This window comes from Nycticebus coucang, chromosome Y, assembly GCF_027406575.1.
Source record: "Nycticebus coucang isolate mNycCou1 chromosome Y, mNycCou1.pri, whole genome shotgun sequence".
Classification (NCBI taxonomy): Eukaryota; Metazoa; Chordata; class Mammalia; order Primates; family Lorisidae; genus Nycticebus; species Nycticebus coucang.
In genome coordinates this window covers 12,021,345-12,027,707 of record NC_069805.1, presented here as the reverse complement: position 1 = coordinate 12,027,707, position 6,363 = coordinate 12,021,345, and positions in this window count along the sequence as shown.

The following is a 6,363-nucleotide window of genomic DNA, read 5'->3' as shown; positions in this document are numbered from 1 at the left end:
CTCCACCCTTTCTTGCCTAAAGGCAGATGTGACACAGTTGTGGTCCAGCATGTAGACAGCAGCAGTATTGTGGCTCAAGTAGTCCAGGAAAATTCTATACCATTGGCACCAGGAAGGAAGTATTAAGATCACTCTGGAGATATTTTCCATTTTTTCTTCTTTCCTTTTCTATCTTTTTTTTTTCCTCTATCCCCACTCAAGTTTCTCTTCTTGTGATTTCTGTTTGCTCTTTACCTTTTTCTTCCCAATTAGGGCAGAGAAATAGTCTGAATGTTTTCAGGCTGGTTATGAGTGCCTGACTTAGAGGAGCCCACTCAGTGCAGCTTCTTAAAACCCTTGAGCTATAGACATGACTTTAGAACTGGGCTGAAAAATAACATTTTTTCTATCACTCTCATCTTTCCTTCTTCTCCTGTTCTTCAATTTTATTCTGTCATTCTACCTCCTCCATTTTAATTTTTTTTGTTTCTTTTTCTTTACCATCACTCTTTACATCTTTTTTCTACCCTTTTGTTTCATTTCTTCTTGCTTCTCCTAGAATGCCTGGCTCACCAATCCCTCTACTGTAGACAAATACATATACATATGTTTTTTCAGGAATTTTTCTCTCTCGCTTTCTGCTTCCTCTCCTTCTCTCATCCTTTCCTGGCCCCTACACCCTTTAATTTGGCTCATCTAAGTGTCAACTCAGACATGATCTCTGGAAAACTCATTTTTGACAGTTTTATTTATATTCCTTCCAGCTACAGCATCAATAATTATTGAGTAAAACAGATAAAGACTGTTCCAGAAGTTTTGAAATATTGTGCTCACAGTACAGGGGCAAAGGGTAGAGACATGGCAAGAAACGACTTACAGTTTAGGTAGGAACATTGCAGTAGAGATGACACTAGAGTACTAAGGCAGCCCTGAGGATGGAGATGCCTATTTATCTGGTGAAAAAGCAGGAATCAATGAAGGCTTCATGTAGCAGTCTAAGGCCTTAAAAGATGAAAATAAAATTGTTAGAATAGCAGAGGAAATCTTTTCATATGTAACAAACAGGATGTACACTGATGAAAATATAAAAAGTAACAGAAGTTTGTGAATTATTAATAAAACATGCACAGCATGCTGTTCAATGGTACTATTATGAAGTAGAGAACAATCCACAATGTTATTTTATATGTGTATTGTATATTTAAATTCTGTTTTTCTTCTAACATTATATGTATATACATTAGGTGGATAAATATATGAGTAAATCTGTGATATGTCTGTATTTGTTGAACCTAGTGACATCTAGTGCCCTTTGGGTGGTTTTGTGAAGTTTTGGATAATTAGAAGTATTTTTTCATCAAAGGTTTCTCAGAGATCACAAATATCTCAGTTTTGTAAATATTTTCTTTCATGATATCTAATGTGTTTTTTTTTTTTTTTCTATCTGGTGTAGTCTGCCTCTCTGACATTACAATTTACACGTCTATCAGCACAGTTTTTTTTAATTTTTAATTTCTTCCATGTCTATACTTATCTTCTTAAGATTTACATAGGGATAGGGTTGCGTTACTTTAAAACAGCTTGGCCCTTTCTGCTGTTGCTTTTATAATTTGAGATAATACCCTACGCAAGAGGCAAGACCTATTTCATGATTATCTTATGCAGTCTGTGTTTTTCCATCCTTCATTAGGAGAATGGACACTTCCTGGCACTATATGAGCACCAGGCTTGGTTTACCTTGATGTTGTTTAGATAATTTTTCTCTTAGTCTCAAATAATTCCTAGCACACATGCACAGTTGACTACTCTGATAAATACCTGAGAGGGGAATCTCCACACATCTCAGGATTCTTTCACTATACTGCTTTCTCCTCTTCAGTTGCTATCCTGTGATCACTGTCTGCTTTGGTCTTTTCAGACTCTCCTTACTCAACTACAATTAGGGGTGTCTGGTAGCGTGCAGGTCAGGCTTTTTCTTTTTTTTTCATTTTTTTTCTCCAGGTGTGCTTTCCTGAAAACTCTGTTAAGACAGGGATCTGGGGCATTCCCAAGGCTTCCTTCTCTTGTTTTCTATTTTTCAAAGATCTTTGTCTTTGTTGCCTAAATTCTACTGTCTTAATAATAACTGCTTAATGTGTTTTGGCTGGGGTTTTTTTTGGGGGGGGTAAGGGGGAAGATGGAAAATTAACACCTGTTCCTCTGTCTTGGCTAGAAGGAGATTGCAGTAGAACTTCAGCACATGCTATGGACTGGCCAGCATGCTTTTATTCTTGCTTTACTTTACTGCTTGCTTCTCATCCTTCATTTGTCCGTATGGCCATCTCTTCCTCAGAGAAATCTTCCCTGGGCCCAGTATAGATTAAATTCTCTTACATAACAGACTAATTTTCTTACAGAATCTATCTGAATTAATAATTGTCACTGTTTTGTCTTTTTTTTTTTTTCACTTTACTTCAAGCTAAATAAGAGCAGAGGTCCTGTCTAGTCTGCAGAGCTCAGTATCACATGTCCGCCACTGTACCCACCGAGTTATATATGTATAATGTGTGAGTGAGTGACTGTGAGAATGTGAAGCCCTTTATATATAAAAAGTGTTCCTGTATTCTCTTTCTTTTTTTTCATCCTGATACAGATTCTTTTAACCAATTGGAAATTCAAAACACAGCTCTTCCCTGTAAGAGCCATGCAGAACGTAATAAAAATTATTATAAAAAACTTACAGATAATATCAAAGCACTGGAAACTATGATTATTTTTCTAAAAATGAAGCTATCTAAAACGAAAGGAATAAACTTACAGTTATACCATCAAAGATGTGAATGGGAGCAAAAACTCCACAGTTTGAGGTATGAAATCCTAGCTTTAAAGAAACATTTGAACTATTTATTTAGAACTATTTATTTGAAATATTTATTTATTTATGTGTTGGAGAATTTTTGACACTGCTGACATATCATCTGGTATTTAATAGGAGAGAAGTCATCTTAGTCTTCTGCAGTATAAAATTCTTGGAAATAATAAAGTAAGTTCTTAATTGTAATTACAATTACTGATAATTAAATGTATATTCTTTTAAATCATAATTCTAATAACTATATTAGAAGTTCACCTTAGGGAATCTGCATTTATTTAACAAATTGAATTTGGAATTTTAAATATTTGTATTATAATTAATACTGTTATGAACATTTTTACACGTCTTAATTTTCAAATTATATGCCTTTAACATATTCTTCAATATAGAATTCTTGGGTTAAAGTAATCTTATGAAAATGGCTTTGATCAATATTTTGAAATGGTTCTCAGGAATGTTTATGCAAATTTATAACTCAACCAACAGAGTTTTAATTGGCCTTTTTCAACCCAGAAGAAGTTTCTTAAGGAAATTACATAGTTTGTTTTCATAATGCAGGGAATGAAAAGGAAAATGGAAAGTGACTACTGATTCGCTTGTTCAACATCTCTCCTACACAGATAAAATTAATTTAAACTTTTGTGTTGAAAACATATATTATTCTTCATTGTTTAATTAAATATTAGACCTTGTCTTTCCCCAAAAGGAATTTCAGAATTGTTTATAATATATACCAGCATCAACAAGTACCTTGAAATTATCACTCAAAACAGAAACACAGAACACGTGGGTAGCAAATATAAAAATAGCAGTCTGCAATTATATGTTGTGTGAGAGACATCGGAATGAGTTCTCTTACACTGCCAGTCACTTTCAGGAATGCTTGTGCTGTTTTGTGGAGATGAACATTTCCCTCCAGTGAATTCATAAACTTATTTATAAATGGAAAATTTTGGTTAGTTTACACTCCATGATCTGTCCCAGTTTGGGAGTAATTATGACTATGTAAAAAAGTAATTTTCAACTTATACATTTGAAAATTTTCTTTTTTTTTTTTTTTTTTTTTAGAGACAGAGTCTCACTTTATGGCCCTCGGTAGAGTGCCGTGGCCTCACACAGCTCACAGCAACCTCCAACTCCTGGGCTTAAGCAATTCTCTTGCCTCAGCCTCCTGAGTAGCTGGGACTACAGGCCCCCGCCACAACGCCCGGCTATTTTTTGGTTGCAGTTTGGCCGGGGCCGGGCTTGAACCCACCACCCTCCGTATATGGGGCCGGCGCCCTACCGACTGAGCCACAGGCGTCGCCCTACATTTGAAAATTTTCAATATCCTTTTCAAGAGTAATTAAACTAACGGAAACTTACCAATTAGGAGAATGTTCTTTCACATCTACCTTTCATGTGTACATGTCTTTTGGGAGAAAATGAAGTGAGATATTCAAAACCTTAGAACTAGAAAAAACAAATATTCAAGAAAACAGACATTTTATTAGATAATCAATGAATAGATGAAGAGTCAGGTCTCAAAATGAACTTTTCGCTAACAAAATGAATTTTAAGATAAGTATATTTAACTGCAGATTCACACTAAAAGAAATGGAAGAGATGAGAAAAAATGATTCTATAGCATTTGAACAAATTAAGGAAAAGTTAACAAGAGAAATAGAGCAACATAGAAAAGAAGTTGCAATAAAAGAAGAATTGGAACACAGACTGAGAGCCCAAAATGTGGAGTTGGGGACCCTAAAAATAATCAGGAGGTAAATTAATCTTTGGTTAACATCACATTTATTATTTTACTTCATCACTATTAGTTGTGATGTCTCTTTGATTCAATGCTTATTATTTGGTTATAAAACAACCCAAAATCTTGCCTTAAAAATTAATTATGATATTTATAGCTAAAGTTGTTTATTATAAATCTTGGCATCCAAGTAGTACCTTATTTCAATACAAAGAATTTTTGAAAATAATATACCATAATATATACTTAATGATGACTTATTAGGTGTTTTGTTCCTAGTAAAATAGTTCAGTGATTTTTCCCCTATTTCACATTTATTACAAATTCAAACATTATGAAGAGGAAAGAAACAAAATGTTTTGTAATCTAAAGTAATCTCATGATTTTCTAAGAAGACCTCTGCAAATTTTATCTTATTTGTCATTTGTGTTTTAAAATATCAGGCTTATTTTGCATTTATCTATTTATTCCAGAGAGGTAACTGTGATTTGGTAGATGAGCCTCATGGGTTAGGATCAGAAGACTGAGGAAAATCCTACAAGGGGCTTATACCTTTAATCTCTCCTTTTCAGAATTGTGATCAGTAACTGAGTTAATTGATATATAGAGAAATGCTTTGCACAATGCCTAGATTTGTCATTTATCAATAGATATAATTGTTATAACTTAGGATAAAAATGTTAGAAGAGTAGAATATCTGTAGAATGCTCTCAGAAAAAAACTTAAAGAATGTTGTTAAATTTTGCCTGTTCTAGTGTACGCAGAGCTGAGGCTCCTACTATGGAGGGGGATGTAGGTTAGTCACCAGAGTGTACACCCAACTTTCTAGTGTGTCACAGTTATTAGAGTTTTGTGCATTTGGATTTGTTGTAATTCAAAGAAAGCCTTTTCCAATTTGGAGATTCATAAAAATTCTTTACTGATTTCTTTTTTGCTTTCACAGATTCATTGCATTCATGTAAATTTTTGAACTTTCAGGAATTTATGCTCTATAAGTTTTGAGGTTTGGATCCAGCTTCTTTGCCCAGTTAGCTGCTTTTTACAACCCTTTCATTTCATAAATGTGCATGTTATTATTTACTTTCTGGGGAGATCATGATATATTATTTTATTGAGTGATAGCTAAAAGTTTCCTTTCTTTTACTTAGAATTGTCAAAGGCATGAACATGGAAGAGATCTCCTGAACAAAGAAATTGTCAGACTAAGATTGAAAGTAGAAAGAATGAAAATGAACAATGAGGAGATAGACAAGAAACACTTGCGGGACTTGGAAATCATCAAAGACAAGACTGATGATCTTCAAAATGCTATAAAGCTCAGTGAAGAAAGGTTAATGAAAGTAACAGCCCAGTATAGTGGCCAGCTCAACATACTACGAGAGGAGAATAAAGTGCTACAAGCCAAACTGAAGGAAGAGAAAGAAAACCAGAAAAAACTAGAAGCAGAACTTGAAGCCCACCATCTCAGACTGGCAGATGTTAACCATGAGCGTCACCAAAGTCAGGTCTCCCAAAGAGACCTTGCCTTCATTGTCCAGAGAACAAAAGAAGAATGGTCTGGTACACAGGAATATGTGAACTCTGTTGCCGAAACCCTTTTCCAACAACTTTGTGATGCAGAAGAGAAATTCAGTTGCCTGCAAGCTGAGTTTTGTCCCACGAAAGATTCTCTTCGAGAGAAGACTTTTGCTCTAGAAGGTGCACAGAGAGACCTAATGGAAGCACAGTTGGAAAAGCAGAGCATTCAACTTAAGTATCAAAGAGTACAAAGAACAGTGAGTATGTA